The sequence below is a fragment of the Dendrobates tinctorius genome, unplaced genomic scaffold (genome assembly GCF_039654945.1).
Source record: "Dendrobates tinctorius isolate UK_male_01 unplaced genomic scaffold, ASM3965494v1 ptg000098l, whole genome shotgun sequence".
Lineage (NCBI taxonomy): Eukaryota > Metazoa > Chordata > Amphibia > Anura > Dendrobatidae > Dendrobates > Dendrobates tinctorius.
Genome location: NW_027361766.1, coordinates 5,032,809 through 5,055,251, shown reverse-complemented (window position 1 = coordinate 5,055,251; position 22,443 = coordinate 5,032,809). Strand labels below are relative to the sequence as shown.

General features: G+C 45.6%; 1 protein-coding gene across 2 annotated transcripts in view; it reads right to left on the bottom strand.

The window, feature by feature from the left end:
* Positions 1 to 22,207, bottom strand: part of HIPK1 (homeodomain interacting protein kinase 1) — an 86,283-nt gene extending 64,076 nt beyond the window's left edge. For both annotated transcript variants that reach the window (XM_073587070.1, XM_073587072.1), the window contains exons 1-2: positions 21,949 to 22,207; positions 19,119 to 19,178 (exon numbers count right to left, since the gene is read on the bottom strand). The gene's annotated coding sequence lies outside the window, so the exon portion shown is untranslated. The remainder of the gene's footprint in view (positions 1 to 19,118; positions 19,179 to 21,948) is intronic.
* Between the last annotated feature and the right edge of the window lie 236 nt (positions 22,208 to 22,443).

Here is a 22,443-nt window from a genome sequence, read left to right as displayed (position 1 = left end):
CAGCTAAGTTTCAAGTATCTGTTTTGGGTAGCATGACTCCTGACAGGTTCCCTATTAAAACAGAGGAAAAGACCCCAAAGCGCATTATCCCGTACAGGCATATGATGGCTCAATTTCAGAGCCATTTTAAATAGCCAAAATTTGTTTTTAAAGGTCACCAGAACTAAAAAAATATTAATTTAAATGCAGCTGTCAAACGCAGACTTGTGGTTAAATGTTGTGTGCAGTGATACTAGCCTACTAGCTATATGGGCTCCACCACTATTCACTAGAAAAAAAATAAAAACTCACAGCTTTCACAATGACCAATGGGCGCACCTTTTGTTTTTGAGGAAGAGTTATTGGCAGATTTAAGTGACCGATGAGAAGCCTGCTGAAGACTAGAGATGAGCGAATATTTAAATGTTCGGTTCTGATTATGTTCGCCAAATTTACAATATTCGTTGAACATAACCGAACGCCATTCACCTCAATACGAGGCAAAAACAAACACACACAAGACCTTATAACGGCCCCAAATGCTGCCAAAACACATCAAATGAGGGACAGACACCAGGAAAGTGGCCTCAATTCACCCACAGTACAGATTTTAGCATGGCACTGCAGTAGTCAGCCAGGCATGAGGTATCGGGGTCTGGGACAGCATTTACAGCTTTCAATTGAACATCACAGTAAGACAAGGTGTGTGAGGGATCGGTATAGGCCCCCTTTGCTCGGAGCCCTGATACCACAGGCAACACGTCTACCTGATTTGATGCTGAGCCACACTCAGGTGGCACAATAGCTTAGTTACTCACCGATAACGGTGTTTCTCGGAACCCATGACAGCACCACGGAGAGAGGGGTTCCGCCCTTCAGGGACAGGAACCTACACAAAAAGGGCGGCACCTCTCCTCCACCTTCAGTTGGTTACAGAGCATCAGAGGGTCTCCAGGTTAGTTAGACAACAGAAATATATACACAATATTTTAATACTGCTTACTTATCAAAGCACCGTGCCTAAACGGAAACACTCTACTAACAGTAAAATGTGCTCACCATACTCGTGAAGGGGAGGGGAATAAGCGGGTGCTGTCATGGGTTCCGAGAAACACCGTTATCAGTGAGTAACTAAGCTATTCTCGCTCACCCATGACAGCACCACAGAGAGAATTTCAGAGATTGGTAGCTTAGGGAGGGACCACCGCCTGAAGGACCCTTCTCCCGAAGGTCAGGTCAGATGTAGAGGCTAGATCTAATCTATAGTGCCTAAAAAAGGTCGAAGGTGATGACCAGGTGGCCGCCTTACAGATTTGTTCTATTGATACCTCAGATTTTTCAGCCCATGAGGTCGCCATTGCCCTTGTGGAATGAGCTCTCAGCCCCTCTGGGATGGTATTCCCACTGGATGAATATGCCAGGGCAATCGCATCCCTTATCCATGTTGCCAGGGTACTCTTGGATGCTTTGAGCCCCTTCCGAGGACCCTGGAAACATACAAAGAGAGCCTTCCTTCCTACACTTTTTGGTGGCCTCTAAGTACTGTACTAGGCACCTTTTAACATCTAAAGTGTTGAACTTTTCTTCCCCCTTATTTTTTGGATTTGGGCAGAAGGAAGGACTACCTCCTGGGACCTGTGAAAATGTGATGACACTTTAGGTAAATAGGCTGGGTCAGGTTTTAGGATGACTCTCCTCTAGAATTTTTGTAAGAGGAGGCCCCGCTGACAAGGCTTGAATATCGCTCACTCTTCGGGCTGATGCTAGTGCCACCAGAAGCACAGTTTTAAGAGATAGGATTTTTAGGGGTGCCGAGTGAATTGGTTCAAATGGAGGGCCTGTCAGTGTTGAAAGTGCAAGATTCAGGTCCCATGATGGTAATCTTGACTGGCTATTGGCCTAGATCTGGTTGCGGCTTTAATAAACCGTGCTACCCAGGGGTCACCTACCACATCATGGTTATAGAGAGCGCCCAACGCCGCTATTTGTACTTAATGTGTTGACCGCCAGACCCTGTTCTAGGCCCTTTTGTAGAAATTCTAGGATCTTATCAATCTGAACCCCGTCCTGAACCTTTGCCCTAGAGGTGGATAGAAATTTTTTCCATGTTCTGCCATAAGCTCTCATGGTAACCAGTTTTCTACTTGTTTGTACTGTAGTTATCAGGTTTTCTGAAAAACCCCTGTCCCTCATCAGTGCCCTTTCAAATTCCATGCTGTTAAATGGAGGTTCGGTGCCTGAGGATGTTGCACTGGGCCCTGCGATAGCAGGTCCGGGAGATCCGGTAGGACCCATGGGTCGGTTACTGAGAGCATTCCTAGCCAGGAAAACCGGGTTCTTTTGGGCCAGAAGGGGGCTATCAGTATCATTCTCACCCTGTCCTCCCTGACTTTCTTTAGGACCGCTGGAATGAGCATGATTGGGGGAAAGGCATATGTTAGACTCTGTGTCCATGGGAGCATAAATGCATCCAGAGTTAAAGGATTCCCCCTGGGATCTAGGGAGCAGAAGGCGTCTACTTTTTTGTTTTTGAAGTCGGCGAACAGATCTACGTCTGGGGTCCCCCACATTTTTACAATCTGCCGAAAAATGGACTGCTTTAGTACCCATTCCCCCTGTCGTAATTGGGTGCGGCTCAGAAAGTCTGCCCTTTGATTCTCTGTACCGCGGATGTGTAGGGCTGTCAGATAACAGGTTTTCCTCCGCTAGTTTGAGGATTTTGGCGGATGTGTCCATTAGGGCTCGGGACCTGGTTCCCCCCTGGTGATTTATATAGGCCACTGTGACCCGATTGTCCGAAAGGATACGGACATGGTGGATCTGGAGTAGGGGTAGGAAGTGTGTTAGGGCATAGCCTACTGCTAGAAGCTCCTTTTGATTTGAGGAGGCTTTTAGTTCTTGATTTCCCCATACGCTCTGAGTCACCTCGTTCATGTGCGCTCCTCATCCTGTGGGACTGGCATCCGTTGTCACTATGTGTGTTATCTTTGATGCCCAGGGGATCCCTTTGGATAGATTCTCCCGGTTTTCCCACCAAGCTAGGGAATGAATAGTGCTTGAATTTAGGGTAATGCGACCCTCTAGGTGTCCTCCTATTACTGCCTGGTTGGCCAATACGTCCCACTGGAGATTTCTCGTGTGTAACTGAGCCCATTGAACTGCTGGCAGGCAGGCGGATAGTGAACCCAACAGTGACATGGCCTTCCTTAGTGTCATGGAGGGATTTTGTATTGCTCTTGCTATAATTTGAGCGATCTTTTTGTGGTCTGGGAGGAGACACTCCTGAATGTTTGAATCTAGTGTTAAGGCCCTGTCACACCAAGCGAGATCGCTAGGGAGATCGCTGCTGAGTCACTAGAACTGTGACGTTATAGCGATCTTACCAGCGAGATCGCTGTCTGTGACAGTGACCAGCGACCAGCCCCCCTGCCGGGTATCGCTGATCGTGCCCGAAGTGTCTGGACATTTCTTTGGTCGCTCATGTCCCGCTGAGTCGCTTGTATCATCACGTTTGACACCTAGCCTAACGACCTCGTTAGCGACTCAGAAGCAAGACAAGGTGGGGATTAGCGTTCCCGACATCGTTACAAAGGTCGCTATGACACGCTAGATCGTTGCTCTGTTGTTGGGTAGATTGAACTGTGACATCTCAATAGCGACCACATAGCGATGCAGCAACGATCCCTGTCGTGTCGTAACATAGTAACATAGTAACATAGTTATTAAGGTTGAAGGGAGACTTTAAGTCCATCTAGTTCAACCCATATCCTATCCTAACTTGCCCTAACATGTTGATCCAGAGGAAGGAAAAAAAACCCCATGTGGCAACAGTAAGCTTCACATTGGGGGAAAAAATTCCTTCCCGACTCCACATACGGCAATCAGACTAGCTCCCTGGATCAACGCAATATTAAGGAGACTAATGTATATACCCTGTAATATTATACTTTTCAAGAAAGGCATCCAGTCCCTTCTTAAATTTTAGTAGTGAATCACTCATTACAACATCATATGGCAGAGAGTTCCATAGTCTCACTGCTCTTACAGTAAAGAATCCGCGTCTGAGTATGCTTAAACCTTCTTTCCTCCAGACGTAGAGGATGCCCCCTTGTACCCGTCACAGGTCTAAGAGTAAAAAGATCATTAGAAAGGTCTTTGTATTGTCCCCACATATATTTATACATTGTAATAAGATCACCCCTAAGCCTTCGATTCTCCAAACTAAATAACCCCAAGTGTAATAACCTGTCTTGGTATTGCAGACCCCCTAGTTCCCTAATAACCTTGGTCGCTCTTCTCTGCACCCGCTCCAGTTCAGCTATGTCTTTCTTATACACCGGAGACCAGAACTGTACACAGTATTCTAAGTGTGGTCGCACTAGTGACTTATATAGAGGTAAAATTATGTTCTCCTCATGAGCATCTATGCCTCTTTTAATGCATCCCATTATTTTATTTGCCTTTGCAGCAGCTGCTTGACTCTGGCCACTAAATGTGAGTTTGTCGTCCACCCATACACCCAGGTCTTTCAGTGACTGTTTTGCCCAGTGTTTTACAATTAAGCACATAATTATACAACTTGTTCGTTCTACCCAAGTGCATGACCTTACATTTTTCCCAATTAAAGCTCATTTGCCATTTATCAGCCCAAGCTTCTAGTTTACATAAATCCTCCTGTAATATAAAATTGTCCTCCTCTGTATTAATTACCCTGCAGAGTTTAGTGTCATCTGCAAATATTGAAATTCTACTCTCTATGCCCCCTACAAGGTCATTAATAAATATGTTAAAAAGAAGCGGGCCCAAAACTGACCCCTGTGGTACCCCACTGCTAACCGTGACCCAGTCCGAGTGTGCTCCATTAATAACCACCCTTTGTTTCCTATCCCTGAGCCAGCTCTTAACCCACCTACACATATTTTCCCCTATCCCCATTGTTCTCATTTTATGTATCAACCTTTTGTGTGGCACCGTATCAAAAGCTTTTGAAAAGTCCATGTACACCACGTCCACTGCATTCCCTTGGTCCAGTCCGGAACTTACCTCTTCATAAAAGCTTATCAGATTAGTCTGACAGGAACGGTCTCTTGTAAACCCATGTTGATATTGGGTCATAAGGTTATTCTTCTCCAGATACTCCAGTATAGTATCTCTTAGAAAACCCTCCAGGATTTTACCCACAGTTGAGGTTAAACTTACTGGCCTATAATTTCCAAGTTCAGTTTTTGTCCCCTTTTTGAATATTGGCACCACATTTGCTATACGCCAGTCCTGTGGTACAGACCCTGTTATTATGGAATCTTTAAAGATTAAAAATAGTGGTCTATCTATGACTGTGCTTAATTCCTGCAGTACTCGGGGGTGTATCCCATCCGGGCCCGGGGATTTGTCAATTTTAGTGATTTGTAGACGCCGCCGTACTTCCTGCTGGGTTAAGCAGGTGACATTTAATGGAGAATTTTTATCCCTGATCATGTTATCCGTCATGGGATTTTCTTGTGTAAATACTGTTGAAAAAAAGTCATTTAGCATATTGGCTTTTTCCTCATCCTCATCCACCATTTCACCCAGACTATTTTTAAGGGGACCAACACTATCATTTTTTAGCTTCTTACTATTTATGTAGTTAAAGAATATTTTGGGATTATTTTTACTTTCTCTGGCAATGAGTCTCTCTGTCTCAATCTTTGCTGTCTTGATTTGCTTTTTACAGAATTTATTTAATCTTCTGTATTTATTTAATGCCTCATCACTACCTACTTGCTTTAATTCTCTAAATGCTTTATTTTTATCTCTTATTGCGCCCCTTACAGCTCTATTTAGCCATAGTGGTTTCCTCCTATTTCTCGCATGTTTATTCCCATACGGTATATATTGTGCACAGGTCCTATTCAGGATGCTAATAAATGTCTCCCATTTTCTTTGTGTATTTTTATGTCTCAGGATATCGTCCCAGTTAATTGCATCAAGATCATCTCTCATCCGTTGGAAATTTGCCTTCCTGAAGTTTAGTGTCCTTGTAACCCCTCTACTACACATCTTATTAAAGGATACATGAAAACTTATTAATTTGTGATCACTATTACCCAAGTGACCCTCAACCCTTACATTTGATATGCGGTCTGGCCTGTTGGTTAATATTAGGTCTAGCAGTGCCCCCCCTCTTGTTGGGTCCTGAACCAGTTGTGAAAGGTAATTGTCTCTCATCGTTGTCAGAAACCTATTACCTTTGCTGGAACTGCAGGTTTCGGTTCCCCAATGTATTTCAGGGTAGTTGCGACCGTGACCAGCGACCAGCCCCCCTGCCGGGTATCGCTGATCGTGCCCGAAGTGTCTGGACATTTCTTTGGTCGCTCATGTCCCGCTGAGTCGCTTGTATCTTCACGTTTGACACCTAGCCTAACGACCTCGTTAGCGACTCAGAAGCAAGACAAGGTGGGGATTAGCGTTCCCGACATCGTTACAAAGGTCGCTATGACACGCTAGATCGTTGCTCTGTTGTTGGGTAGATTGAACTGTGACATCTCAATAGCGACCACATAGCGATGCAGCAACGATCCCTGTCGTGTCGTATCGCTGTTGGGATCGTTATAGCGTCGCTAGGTGTGACGGTACCTTTAGGCCCAAGAATTCTTGTACCCTGCTGGGCTCCAATCTTGATTTTTTTTAGATTTAGAAGCCAGCCCAGGTCTTGTAGAGTGTTCATCACCCTGTCTCTCTGTTCCCTGCATTTTTGAGCCAAACTGCCTGCTATTAGGAAATCGTCTAGATACGGGATTATTATTATATCTTGTTCCCTTATATGAGCCATCATTTATAATTGTACGAAAGGTGCCGTCTGGTTTGGTCACTAGAAAAAGCGGGGAGTAGAACCCTCTGCCCATATCCTGCAAGGGAACCTCCTGGAGGACTCCTTTTTTTACTAGGCCTAGAACCTCGCTTTCTAGCGCTTCCTGTTCTCGCATGCTGGATCTCAGCGGCGTTGTTACATATTTTTGAGGCGGGAGAAAGTCTATCCTTAGGCCCTCCTGGATTAGGTTTATTATCCATGGGTTTGTTGAAATTCTCCTCCAGGCTGGAAGAAAAAAAGGATAACCTCCCCCCCCACCCTGGGCGTACTGTCACTTGGAGGGCTTTTTGTCTCCGGGAGAGTTATTAAAGAAGAAGCCTCTCTCCTTTTGTCATCCCACTTTTGTTCCCTTGGTGGTCTTCTCTGAAAAAACCTCCTATTCCGAAAGGGTCTCTTAAATGCCGCTGGCCCTAAATTTGGGAATCCTTTTTTCTTGTCCCCTGCTTTCTGGAGGATGTCATCTAACGTTTCCCCAAAAAGGAATTTTCCTTCACGGGGATGGAGCATAATTTCATTTTGGTCTGTAGCCATAGTGTCCTTCGGGCCGCGTTTGAAAGTGCTGCTGTTTTGGATGATAGTCTGACTGAATCGGCCGATGAGTCCACTAGGAATGCAGCCGCTCCCCTTATTCATAGAATCGTAGAGTTGGAAGGGACCTCCTGGGCCATCTGGTCCAACCCCCTGCTCAAAGCAGGATTCGCTAAATCATCCCAGTCAGATGTCTGTCCAGCCTCTGTTTGAAGACTTCCATTGAAGGAGAACTCACCACTTCTCATGGCAGCTTGTTCCACTCATTGATCACTCTGTCAAAAAGTTTTTTTCTAATATCTAATCTGTGTCTCCTCCCATTCAATTTCATCCCATTGCTTCTAGTCTTTCCTTGTGCAAATGAGAATAAAGTTGATCCTTCTACAATGTGACAGCCCTTTAGATATTTGTAGACAGCTATTAAGCCTCCTCTCAGTCTTCTCTTTTGCAAACTAAACAATCCCAAATCCTGCAACCTTTCCTCATAAGACAGGGTTTGCAGACCGGTCACCATTCTGGTCGCTCTTTTCTGAACTTGCTCCAGTTTGTCTTTTTTAAAGTGTGGTGCCCAAAACTGGACACAATATTCCAGATGAGGTCTGACCAAAGAGGAGTAGAGGGAAATAATGACTTCACGTGATCTAGACTGTATGCTTCTGTTAATACATCCTAGAATTGCATTTGCCTTTTTTGCTGCTGCATCACACTGTTGACTCATTCAGTTTGTGATCTATTAGTACACCCAAGTCTTTTTCACATGTGCTGTTGCTTAGGCCTATTCCTCCCATTCTGTATATACTTTTTTTTCATTTTTATTGCCCAGATGTAGTACTTTGCATTTTTCCCTGTTAAAAACCATTCTATTAGTTGCTGCCCACTTCTCCAGTTTATTTATATCTTTTTGAATCCTCTCTCTCTCTTCTCTAGTATTAGCTATCCCTCCTAGCTTTGTGTCATCTGCAAATTTAATCAGTTTACCCTCAATTCCTAAATCTAAATCATTGCTAAAGATGTTGAACAATACAGGGCCCAGGACAGAGCCCTGTGGTACCCCAGTTGAGACATTCTTCCAACTGGATGTGCAGCCATTTATGACCACTCTTTGGGTCCGATCACTAAGCCAGTTATGAATCCACCTAACAGTTGCCTTGTCCATTCCATACTTAGTCATTTTTTCAATAAGGATTGTATGAGATACTTGGTCAAATGCTTTGCTGAAGTCAGGATATACTATATCTACACCATTTCCTTGATCCACCCAATCAGTGATTCCGTCATAGAAGGAAATTAAGTTAGTCTGACATGACTTATTAGTTACAAACCCATGCTGACTCTACTGGGATAGAATCTAAAATTTTATCTCTAGGTGTCCTTTCCCTCAGCTGTTTCTCAAGTTGGTCCACCCATACCATTAGGGCTCTTGAGGTACATGTCGCCGCTATCGCTGGCCTGAGGTTACCGCCTGCCGACTCCCAAGCCCCCTTTAGAAAGGTATCCGCCTTCTTATCTAGGGGGTCCCTGAGGGTGCCCATGTCCTCAAAGGGAAGGGCGAATTTCTTTGAGGCCTTAGCAACTGCTACATCGAGTTTCGGGGCTCTATCCCAAGACGTGGATGCCTCCTCCTCAAAGGGATATTTCCTTTTAAGGGAAGGGACCTTAGTATTTTTCCTATCTGGCTTATCCCATTCCTTTTTGATTAGACCCTTGACGATTTCGTTCAGCGGAAATACTCTGTTTTTTCTGGCCTAGTCCCCCGAACATTATGTCCTGGACTGTTTTATCCAGCCTCGGGTCCAATACCCCCATGGTAGACCTTACAGCTTTCACTAGTTTGTCTACCTCTTCTAGGGGAAAACAATGGTGCCCTCCTGTTTCCTCGTCTGAGGATGAGTGGCCGGATTCTGAGGATTTAGACGAGATTTCTCCCGATGTGGAAGAATCTGACTGGGAGGTTTCTACCGTGTCTTTTTTCCTCGTTTTATCCTTATGTTTAAGGGATTCGAGGGCACTCTGGACCTCTGATTTAATTGCGGCCCTCAGGTCAGATGCAAAATCCGGAGTCTCCTGACAAACAATTTCTTTTGTACAGGACTCGCATAGTTTTTTTCTCCCATGATACCGGTAGGGGTTTAGTGCAAGTGGGACATTCCCTGTTCTTTTTGGCCTTCTTTCCCTAATAAGGGAGAGGGATTGCATTACAAGGGTAACATTCACGAAGATCACTTACCCCAGAAAAGGCGCGTGGCTGCAGGTACTGGTTCGGGAGACGGAGTCAGGTCCAATATTGGCTGATCTCCTGGTGGCGTTTTGCTCCTCGCCGCTGACGTACGCCACATGGAGTGACTGCTGGAACGGCACTCTGTTTCGTTCCTTTTGTCAGTGGTGGTGTTGGTGCTGCTGTTTCAGCTGCTGCCTCTGCTCCTGTTGCTGGTCGCTATCCTCCATTATTAGGATCGCTTCCAGCCAGGAGTTTCTGCGCCTCACCTTTTTAAACTTAGCGCCCCGTGACGTCACCGCTCCCCCTGCACGCGCTGGTCGGGGAGCACGCTCCTGTGCATGCGCCCGGTTCCGGGACCCGGAAGTCACTGCTCTACTTCCGGGGCAGCGGCCATCTTGGTACTCTCCATACCATGGCACTGCCCACGCTCCACCGGGTCCCGCTGAGCCCCGATCTCCTTTCTGGAGCGGCGACTCCGGCGTCTCTCCCCCCCCCTCACCCGGCAGCCCGCATCGGCCCCGGCGGTGGCGGCTTCGGGCACCGCACCTGCCGCGACAGGGGCCTCCCCGCTGTCGATTACACTGGTCAACAGCATTTTTGGTGCCAAAGATATTTCATCGAATTTAGGGTATTTTTGGGGTGCTGATTCTGAATATGTCATCAGTTTTGCCAGATTGGCTCAAGTTTTTGAGATTTTTGGTATCTTATTTATAGCACTTGTTGGTAAATGCGACGCATCATCTCATTAATTTCTTTGGATTAGTACTTGAACTGAGCAGTTCTCAATATAGTTTTGTGTTAATTAGTGTTCTAAAAGTTTGTTCATAGCTTGATTTTTGCACTAACTTTATGTTGTTGTCTGTTTTCCAGTGAAAAGCATGAACTCATCAAGAAGAAGTTGTCTTAACGATCCAGACTCATTCTGTTACATTTGTGGTGAATACACACTGCCAAAACATAGAAGAAACATAACAGACTTCGTAAAAAAAGTGTATTTTGCCTATTTTGGGGTTATGCTTGGGGACCAAGACAAGTTTTGGGCACCACACATAGTGTGCAAAGCATGTATCGAATTATTACGAAAATGGAGCAAAGGACAAAGAAAAAGCTTCAAATTTGGTGTTCCAATGGTGTGGAGAGAGCCAAAAAATCATCATGATGACTGTTATTTATGGTAAACACAGGTACAGGCACATCTTCACAATGAGGGACAGGCCTTCTTGCAGATTCCATGTTACTCCCATTTTCGTTTCTTATGCTTATTGAATCCTTGCACTTGCACTGCACAGAAATAACAGTCATCATGATGATTTTTTGGCTCTCTCCACACCATTGGAACACCAAATTTGAAGCTTTTTCTTTGTCCTTTGCTCCATTTTCGTAATAATTCGATACATGCTTTGCACACTATGTGTGGTGCCCAAAACTTGTCTTGGTCCCCAAGCATAACCCCAAAATAGGCAAAATACACTTTTTTTACGAAGTCTGTTATGTTTCTTCTATGTTTTGGCAGTGTATATTCACCACAAATGTAACAGAATGAGTCTGGATCGTTAAGACAACTTCTTCATGATGAGTTCATGCTTTTCACTGGAAAACAGACAACAACATAAAGTTAGTGCAAAAATCAAGCTATGAACAAACTTTTAGAACACTAATTAACACAAAACTATATTGAGAACTGCTCAGTTCAAGTACTAATCCAAAGAAATTAATGAGATGATGCGTCGCATTTACCAACAAGTGCTATAAATAAGATACCAAAAATCTCAAAAACTTGAGCCAATCTGGCAAAACTGATGACATATTCAGAATCAGCACCCCAAAAATACCCCAAATTCATTAAAATATTTTGGACACCAGAAAAAAAATTTTTTTTCGTTGACCTGTGTTATCGGACAGGCCGGCCCCGGACTCTTGGATGCACAGGTACAGTCCTGTGGGTCCCTCCGTCAGGGACAGGAACCCAACTGAAGGCGGAGGAGAGGTACCACCCTTTTTCTGTAGGTTCCTGTCCCTGAAGGGCGGATCCCCTCTCTCCGTGCTGCTGTCATGGGTGAGAGAGAAATATCAGTTTTGTAGACTACCATTGTCAGAAAAATGTAAGGATAGTAACACGGGCAGTTGAGTCAAACGAAGTAGAGGCCTGACGGTGTCGGAGGCCTACTGCTACAGGAAGCACGCATGAAGGAGACCCAACCAGGAGTCTACACATTTACAAAAAATTAGTTGCAGACACCAAAGTGTCATCAATTGCAATCAAGTAGAATTAGTAAAGCGGGGACCGACCCCTCTTCCAGTACAGCCAACCCAGCAGATGGAGACTAATGGGCAAGGTGGTATAATCATTGTTCCGTATCCCTCTGAAAGTCTGGAAGGGGGGTAACTAGGTAGCCTACCAAATTCCTACTCAGACTAGTAGCAGCAGGCGAAAACTGCAACCCATGGGAGGTACAAAGAGGTGACACCAGGTGCTACTCCATGGCTGACCTACAGAATGTGGCAGCTGACCCCCTACAGCAGGTAAGCGGCTAAGGTCCAAAGGAGGGATGAAAAATGCAGGCAGGCACTGTAGGGACTCAGGAACCATGGGTGCAGATGGGACCAGCTGAGGAACAAAAGCACTGGCAGTTGCAGGCTGGACAGGGTGTTAGATGGGTGCTGGCAGGTGCGATCTGGACCAGCTGATGGACAGAAGAGCGCAGACAGGTATGAGCAGATGGGCACAGACCGGTAAGAGCAGATGGGTACAGGGTAGAAAAGCAGACAGGCAGACCTGAAGAACCTTACAACTAGCAAGCATGCAAGGCAAACTAACAATGTAGCTCAGGCACTTATATTGGAGGAGAAGCCATAAATAGAAGGTGTTGCCAGCTTTAGGTTGGGAATACCTTAGGTTGATGCGGATGGTCCATTTAAGATGGAGGGAGCACGCCCTCTAAGCATAGATTCCCATCCTACAACTGAACCTTGGTGGACACTGACACATAGGGGGCGAGATGAGGAGGTAGTGTGCGAGTGGGAGACAATGAATGTCCTGTCTGTTCGCTATGAGAAGATCCAACAAAGGGCCAAGTCTGTAATGTCAACAGATCAGAAAGTCTGTAGTAAGAGGTAATGGTCCACTGGGTCAAAGACAGCTTCCAGGTCCAGGAGAAGGACAAACACGCGTAGCTTTCATTTTGCAGTTAGTAGATCGTTGGGGACTTTAATCAGGGCAGTTTCAGTGGAAGGGTGCAGTCTGAAATCAGATTGTATGCAGTCAAAGAGTGAGCAACAGAGATGGGAGGACAGTTCAAAATGGATATGTTATTCCAGTAGCTTGGTGGCATAGGGGAGAAATGATATGAGGAGATAGGTAGACAGAGGTAGGGTAATGATTGGGCTTTTTGAGAATGTGTGATCGAGGTATGTTTCAATCAGGATGGAAGACACCAATTGTTAGTGACAGGTTGAAGAGGTGGGTTATGCTTGTGATGAAGACTGTTAAAGTTCGGAATGAGGTGGGACGTTACTGTGTCAAGTTCACAGGTAGTGAGGCAAAGTGTCCAGCTTAGATGAGAGTTGAAGTCTCCCAGGATAAGAGTTGTCATGAGGATTTCAAACGTGGCCACAATGCATAAAAGTGGTCAAGGAAGTGGGTGAGCCTGGGGTCCCAGTATATGATTGCTACTCTGAGTGAGAGAGGGAAGACACACCCTGATGGTGTGAACCTCAAAAAAAAAAAAAAAATGAATGACGAGCAACCAATCAGCCTGCATTTATCTATTGGGTTAAAACAGGATTGTTGTTGGCAGCGAGGAGTGTAGAGTTATCGTGGAGTTAGCAGTGATCGTACAGCGGGATATATGCATATTCCATGTGTTGTAATCTTAACGTGGATAAGCTGTACACTCACTATTACTTTTCTGAGAAATAATTATTGTTAACAGCCTGTAGCCTCCTCTGGTGATTCATCACCCAATTGTGCCATTGTCTGGACGATAGGGGCCAGCTGAGAGCTATTCGCTACTAAAATCATAACACTTGTCTCTGTATGACTCATGGGCTATCATCTCTGATTATTGCATGGCCACTCCAATCTGTTGGCCACGGAAATACAGCCTTTCCGCCTTATGAAAACAGACAGTTTCCGAGAGCTGATGGCCGTCGCAGTCCCCCCAATACCAGTTGCCTGCCAGGTTGCATTTGAACAATGACACCTGGAGGAGCAAGCATGGAGTTACAGCTAGACGACTGAGCACTTGGTGACTCTGGTGGCTGTAGAGGCAGACATGGAAGGGGCTGATCCACAAGTCTTGCAATCCCCAAGGCTTGCAGGGAGCTTGGGGATGGAGAAAAACACGCCATAAGATGAATAACTAAACTACTGGACAACAGGGGTTTGAGAACTAAACCACAACACATCATACGATGGATAACTAAACTACTAAAAAGCTTGAGTTGGAGAACTAAACTACTACACACCAGGGGATGGAGATTTAAAGCACTAGACAGCAAGGTGTCACTAGACACCAAGTCTTAGAATCCTCAGGGCTTGCAGAACAAGCGTCGGTATCCAATACTTCCTCCAGTGCTTCTGCCTCCTCCACCTCCTTTAGGGCCTCCACCTGTACCCTCAACATCTGCCTTAATGAAACAGACGTTACAACACTGCAGAGGGAATCCCCCCACCTCTGTACTGCGCAGCCATGGTTCACCGCAATCAGGCAGTGTTTAAATTTATATGCCTTGGAGGCCGAAGTCATACAGATCAACAGTTGTGGACAGCTATCCATGCAGAGGTTGAGCAATGGCTGCCTGCAGTCAACCTGGAGCCAGGGAAGGTCATGTGCGATAACTGTGCAAACATGCCGGGCCAACCTTACATACGTGCCTTGCATGGTTCAAATCCTCAACCAGATGGTACAGCAATTCCTACACCACTGTCCCAGCATGGATGCACTGCTGTAGAAAACACTGTTGTGCGCGCACATTCACTATTCCACTTAAGTTGGCATAGAGATCTTTTGAACTACTGGTTAACTGATTGATACACTTAGTGACCACACCGTGGAATTCAACTCTGCACATGTTGCAGCAACTTTGGCAGTAGCGCCGAGATCTGGTGCAAAATGACATTTTGCATAGCCTGGCACATCACAGTATGGACGTGGTGCAATTCACACTTGCACAGTGGACACATCTGCACCCTTCTGCATGTTTTCAAAATGGCTGCTAAGGTGGTTAGCGATGTCGATGTTATCAGCATCACTATTACTGTCATCTAAATATTGGACCACACTTTAAATAGTCTGGGTGAGGAGGTGGTGGTGGTTCTGGGGGAAGACTAGGAAGCAGAGGAGGATGGCTTTAGGGTTAGCAATATAATATCTCTAAGTTCAGGTCTGTCATGTCACAGGCGGTTGCCATGCGAGGAACAAATGGAGAAGGACCATGAAAAGGACGAGAAGGAAGAAGTGATGGAAGCGCACCAGTTACGAGATGAAGAGGATAATGATTCCCTCTGTTGCCCATGGTTGCCACAAGGGGATGGAGTAAGAAAGTTTGAGTGTTATCCCGCCACCACTGTGGAGTTGGACCTCATGAAAGAGACTGACCCATGTGCACCTTCTTGCAGCACTATCTGCAACATGATTGTTACCCGTATAGTTATGATTCAAAATAGGCTAGTTTCACACTAGCGTTTTGGAGCGCAGCGACGGCCTGTGCACGGCCGCCGCTAAGCCCCGCCCCCTGCCACGCCTCCGCCGGTAGCTCCGCCTACCGGCGCATGACGCTGCATGCGTCCTGCATCCCCTATCTTTATCACTGGGGGCGCAGGCCGTGTGCAGCATGCGTTTGGCGGCGCATGCGCCTTTTTGACGGTGCGCCGGCGCAACCAAACTGCAGCAGGTTGCGTTTGGCGCAGGTCTGCGCACCGTCAAAAGGCGCATGCGCCGCCAAACGCATACTGCGCACGGCCTGCGCCCCCAGTGATAAAGATAGGGGACGCAGGACGCATGCAGCGTCATGCGCCGGTAGGCGGAGCTACCGGCGGAGGCGTGGCAGGGGGCGGGCTTAGCGGCAGCCGTGCGCAGGCCGTCGCTGCGCTCCAAAACGCTAGTGTGAAACTAGCCATAGTGCTGACTTCTGGGTGCCAGCGTGTCCTATCCATGATCTAAAAGTACATTTTACCAGTTGCCGCCCCCCTTAAAAAGGGACACCCATTCTTCAGTATCAAAATATGCTTGAAGACAATCTTGACAGTAATTTTCTCTAAGGCCGGGGGTGTCACTGCGTTATGGCAGTCCGTTAGACGGACTGCGTTAGGCTAGTTTCAGATTTGCGCTTTTGAGCGCAGCGACGGCCTGCGCACGGCCGCTGCTAAGCCCCGTTCCCTGCCGCGCCTCCGCCGGTAGCTGACGCTGCATGCGTCCCCTATCTTTATCACTGGGGGCGCAGGCCGTGCGCAGTATGCGTTTGGCGGTGCATGCGTCCTTTTCACGGTGCGCCGACCAGCGCCAAACACAACCTGCTGCAGTTTGGTTGCGCTCGGCGCACCGTGAAAAGGACGCATGCGCCGCCAAACGCATACTGCGCACGGCCTGCGCCCCCAGTGATAAAGATAGGGGACACAGGACGCATGCAGCATCATGCGCCGGTAGGCGGAGCTACCAGCGGAGGCGCGGCAGGGGCTTAGCGGCGGCCGTGCACAGGCCGTCGCTGCGCTCAGAAGCGCAAATGTGAAACTAGCCTTACACCATTGCATAATGCGGTGCAACGCAGTCCGTTAACGCTGCCACTGACCCCCATTGTCGGGCGCATCGCGACGCATGCGGTAAAGCGGCATGCATTCATGATGTGCCGTCATTCAGTGACAGAGCCTCGGACGCGGGCTGCAGCGTCTGAGGCTCCATCACCGCTAGCACAGATGAATCACCTGCTCTAGCAGGAATAGCATAATGCGATCGTGTTATGCTATACAGTTTAACCAGCCCGTCAACGCTATGCGTTGAATGGGCTGGTTAAACACAATGTGAACCTAGTCTAAGATAGCAGTGAGGTACACAGTTTGCATCACAGTGATCGGCTTCCAATCAGCGAAACATTGAGTCGTCAATGCAAAAACATTAGGACTCCAGCGCTGCAAGGCTGCTGTGTTCCAACCCCACCGAGGACAGCATCTGCAGAGTTTGTGTGTTCTAGCCATGTATGGAAGGGTTTCCTCTCAGTACTTATACTATCCACACTCAAAATACATATAGATAGTAAATTTCGATTGAGTCCCCATGGTGACATTGGCAGTAATGTCTGCAAATGTCTGTAAAGCGAATGTTGAATTATTGGCGCTATACAAGTGATTAAAAAAAAAACAAAAAAAAAAAACCACACAACATTTGAAATTGATGCTCAGCCACACTCAGATGGCACAAATATCAGTTTCGTAGATTACTATTGTCAGAAAAATGTAAGAATAGTAACACGGGTAGTTGACGCAATGAGTGGAGGACTGCTGGTCTCAGAAGCCTACTGCTACAGGCAACACACATGAAGGAGACTCAACCAGGAGTCTACACATTTCCAAAAATGTATTGGCAGACACCAACAAAGTGACATCAATTTCACCACAGTAATAGGGACCTTCCAATACAGCCAACCCAGCAGATGAACACCCAACCACGAGTACACGTTTCCAAAAATTAGTGGCAGACACCAATAAAGTGGCATCAATTTCACCAACTGCTCCATTTAGACCTCGAACACCAAGCCTAATCCCCCTACCCCCATGACCTCGCTTTTTCCCCAGTCATGTTGCTCAGATAGTTGCTAAAACTGTGCCCATAGCACACTAAAAATAAAGATTTTTTTTACTCTGCTGAATTTCAGTGGTACTAAATGAGAAGGTGAAATATGACATGCTGAATAGAGTTCGTCACAGAAAAAAAAATTCTGTGTGGATGACAAAGAAGATGTGCTCCAAACAATTTCAAAGTCACAAGTCCTCTACTGCATGACATTAGTAGCAGAAGAATTTTGGGGGCCTGTCGATAAGGCCTGTATAAGATGGAGTGGATGCTCCAAACAATTTAAAAGTGACATGTCCGCTACTGTATGACGTTAGTAACAGAAGAATTTTTGGGGGCGGGAATGGAAACGAACAGGATCAATAACACGGCGGCTATGGGAAGTTGAAGATCCAGGATCCAGCCTACAACTATTACTCATCTACCCAACACCAATTACCAGAGAGCGTTTGATGCTCACCAGAAGATAGGTCTAACAGATGCGTGTCTCAAGCCTGGTGTAAATGAAGCCCGTGAGAAATTGGATGCCAAAGAAGCACATAATCTAGAAGATAGGCTCTAAACAATTTCAAACACAGATCTCAGCTGCTGTATCACATTTGTAAATAAAAATACAAATTAATTTTAATGTGCAACAGCTCTGTACACAGAACAATTTCAACGCCACTAATGAAAAGATTGGATATAGTGAGCAGTATCATGTTTATCAACAGAAAAAAATACATGTTTTAATGTGCCTTAGGTCTGCAGACAGCTTCATATCAATGCCACAACATGACAAGGTGGGATACAGCAGGCTGTTCCACATTTAGCTATTGAAAAAATATTAGTTAGAATGCTATACTTGTGCACGGAGCACAACACGTGCCCTGCTGGCTTTGTCTGTGGACCTCAGTAATGCCCCATAAGAAAACAAATTCCAGAAGGGAAATTTTTACAGCCACACTGGACAGAGCTAACTACACTATCTGACTGATATGCAACCACCTAACTAGCTAAAATCTTGCTGTTAACAGTGGCAGCATCAGGAGCGGCCTCTCTGCGCTGTTACAGTGTCAAGTGGCGCTAAAACAAGATGTCCGCTCTTTGTATGGAGAGGAACATGTGATTTCAGCAGCCAATGGCACAAGCCGTTGTGTCAGGACATTGTGGGTTTTTCCTGCGCCCTGATTGGCTAGCCGCAATGTGCACACAAAGTTAAGTTGGGGGGAAATGACTGCTGTGCTTACAAGAACACCGCGCCTCTGGGCTCTGAAAACCCCCTCCCCTCAAAGACATGCCAAACACTCATAATACACCACCATTATCGTTGCTAAGTGCTGAAAATATTTTTGTGGCAATGCAAATATCTTCCCGCCTTTTACCAAATGTTACTGATTTTTACCAATTTTATAAAATTTTGCTCGGGTTTCCAATCACGAATCTGTATTTTGTACATATCTTTATTAAAAATGTATAGCATCATGATTCCTCTAGTATGGAAACCCCCTGTAGATATAAGTGTTCCATTCACACAGACAAGTATAAAATAGCGACTGAAGTACACCACATTTCCCATACACTGCCAGGAGTTAGACTATCTGCGATCCACTCCCCCCCCCCCAGCACATCTTGGTCCCAGTTACATAAACTGATCAAAATTAATGTATAGATCAAAAATATAGTGATGAGTACAGAAGAGTTGCATCGTTTGTACATTTAGTCAGGATTTTATGGGGCAGTAAGTGACATAAATGATATAGTTGTAAGGTGGTACCTTGTCCATGACTGCAGAGGGATCCATTGCGTTCTAGTAGATGTTCTTGTATGGATGAACCTGTGCATTAATAAAAATAATTAAAAACAAGATTCACAGCCTATGTCGTCAGGTCACTACCTATGTCACACTAAGGCTGTGTGCCCACGTAGCGATTTTTAAGCATTTTTGCCTCGATTTTCTGTGCAAAAACATTTAAAAATCGTGTACAGAACGCCCCCCCATGCATTCCTATGGCATTCCGCACATGCTGTGCTAATGCTGCGCTTTTTTCCGCGGCGGAATCGCAGCATGGTCATTCTTTTGTGCGGAATCGCAAAGAATTGCCGCGATTCCGCACCCATAGGAATGCATGAGAACCGCTTACTTCCCGCATGTGGCTATGCCCACCATGCGAGAAGTTAAGCGTCTCATGTGCGGTTGGTACCCACGGTGTGGAGGAGAGGAGACTGTCCTCCAGGCCCTGGATACCATACCCCTGTAAAAAAAAGAATCGGGGTATATTTACCTTCCGGCGTCACGCGCTGCATTCCCGGCCTCAGCGTTCCCAGTAATACCTTGCGGCAAGGTCCTGTGATGATGTGGTCTCGCAAGATCGCTATAGCAACGCGAGACCAACGTAATCACAGGTCTTGCAAGGCATTACTGGGAACGCTGAGGCCCAGGTTGGCAGCGCGTGACACAGGAAGGTAAATATACCCCGATTTTTTTATGTTTTTTAGCATTTTAACATTCTTTTACTATTGAGGCCGCATAGGCGGCCTCAATAGTAAAAACCTGCTCACACTTGTCAAACACTATGTTTGACGAGTGTGACCAACCTGTCAATCACTTTCCAAGCGATGCTTCAAATCGCTTGGAAAGTGCTTGAATATCGCACGCGAAAATCGCAGCAAAATCGTGAACATAATCGCGGCTAAATCGTGGCGAAATCGCATGGAATAAACGTGCGATTTCTGGAAAGGAGTCCGGTTTTTAGTGTCTGGAATAAAACGCTACGTGGGCCCATAGCCTTATGCCACGTTCATATGTTTAGTATTTGTAAGCCAAAACCAGAAGTGGTGACATGTTTCTATGATACTTTTCTTCTGACGTTCCACTCCTTGTTTTGGCTTCCAAATACTGAGGTAAAATACTGAATATGTGAACGGGGCCTTAAACTTCACACCTTCAGGTTTTTCAGCTCAAAGCTCTCCAAACTCTGGAGCTGTTGCTTTCCTGTCACCACCGCACTCCTAGAAAGCAGAACCCAATCCATTATCCTGAAGCCCAAATGGGATGTGTGGGTATCTGGAGTAAGATTTGAAGGGATCAGGAGCCCAAGCATTCTCCTCCGTATTGTATATTTGCGCTGACTTGCATCATGTTGGGGGCAGTGTCGGACTGGGTGCCAAGGGCCCACCAGTAACATTGACTTTGTGAGGGGCCCACTTTTCATCTGCATACAAATATTACACTACCCGTGTTCACAAATTTACCTATATTTCTATATAATAATAAACTAGATAGCTTGGTTAATGATTGATGAGATGCTGTTTTTTTCTGTACAGAGTGAATCAAGTGAATTATGCCCATATAGTGGGGTTGGAGGCCCAGATCTGCACAGGGGCCCACCGGGGGATTCCTCTGTTACCCTGTGGGCCAGTCTGAGCCTGCTGGGGGGCAAGTGCCTTGCAGAAAATGTTGCTTGAAGGTATCAATATTAAGGATTATAAAGGAAAATACAGCATATTCCCAATGTAAGTGTATATGAAAAGCTCTCGGTGGTTCCACATTGGAGGACATGTGGCAACTGTCCTCTTTCAAAAGCTTTTACCACTTTTAAAGAAAAAAAAAAAAATAAATGGGGAGGTTTTGCAGACATGGCTTAAATATAGCAGAATTTTACATCAAGTAATAATTGGCATAGATTGCTCATAGTCCGAGACGCTTGAAGGGTACACCACTCTACCATACAGGAGGAGCGTCAGGTAGACGCCATCTGGAACAGCTAGGAGGTGGGATGGGAACAATGCAATAAAAAACATACAATATTATAATAGCACAGGCTTGGGGTTCACAGTAGATTAAACTCCATTTTTTATGAACTTTAACAGGTCTTAAATCTCATGAACACATGTTGGCGCTAAAAAAAAAATAAAAAAATAAAATAAACTGGAGCATAGTTAGGTGCAACAGTTATTTTAAGCTCAAGAGTATGTTTTGGGGTTTGTGACTTAGGTTTTCTGCTCGCCCACATGATCCCCCCTCCTGTACCCCAACACCAGATCCTACATCTAGGTGATAAAGAAAGCTGTAGGATATGGCTAGTGTGATATTTAAGAAGGCCTATACAAACAAGAGACCTGAATATATTACACCAGCATTGTTGCTTGTCACATAGAAATTGATGGAGGCAGAAATACATACATAGTCTCACAATAAAAGTGCACCTAAGAAAAGGAGAGGGATACAGGGCACTCCATTGTGTGGGCATCTGAGTTAGTGATGAGTGAACGTGCTCAGATAAGGGGTTAGCTGAGCATGCGCAGGTGCTAACTGAATATCTTGGGCATGCTCGAAAAATACACTCAAGACAATGGCTGAATGTTTGACAGTCGCAACACATGCAGTGATCGCCTGTTAGGCAATCCCTGCATGTGTTGTTGTGGTTTAACAGCCATGAGACGCGCAGCTGCAGAGTCTCAAACATACTTCGAGCATGCGGAAGTCACTCAGGTAGCATCCAGGCATGCTCAGAAAGCACCTTACCTGAGCACATTTACTCATCACTAATCTTAGTGAAACGAGAAATAACAGCAACACCAAAGGAATAAAATCATAAGCTCACCTTATGGGGATGTGCTATGACGAGGCACAATGCAGTTCCAAGGCCAAAATACGGAAAAATCAGTTGTAGGTCAAGTACAATGCAGATAAGTTATAAAAACCGCCAGTCAAACAATAAATGTTTAAAAAAATAAATAGTTAAAAAATTAAAATGGCACAATTAGCATAAGAAAACAGACAGCCGGTACTATGTTTATTCACACTAAACCCAGGCTATGCCTTCTGACACAGGACCAGTAAACCCCCCTAGGCCATGGGGCAGGATGAAAATGGAGTTATATACAAGATAAAACAGGAAAAGGAAATGACATCATCGGGTTAGGTCAAAAGTCTCACAACACTGTGGGAGTAAAATATAAAAAAAAAACTGTTGTAATGTCACTGGTTGGATTTGAACCCAGGGTTCCAGCAGTAGAGTGTAAGAGCCCTATACAATGCACCACTGAACCCAAGCACAAATCCACATTTCATTTGTTAAATTAAATAAATAAAAGGG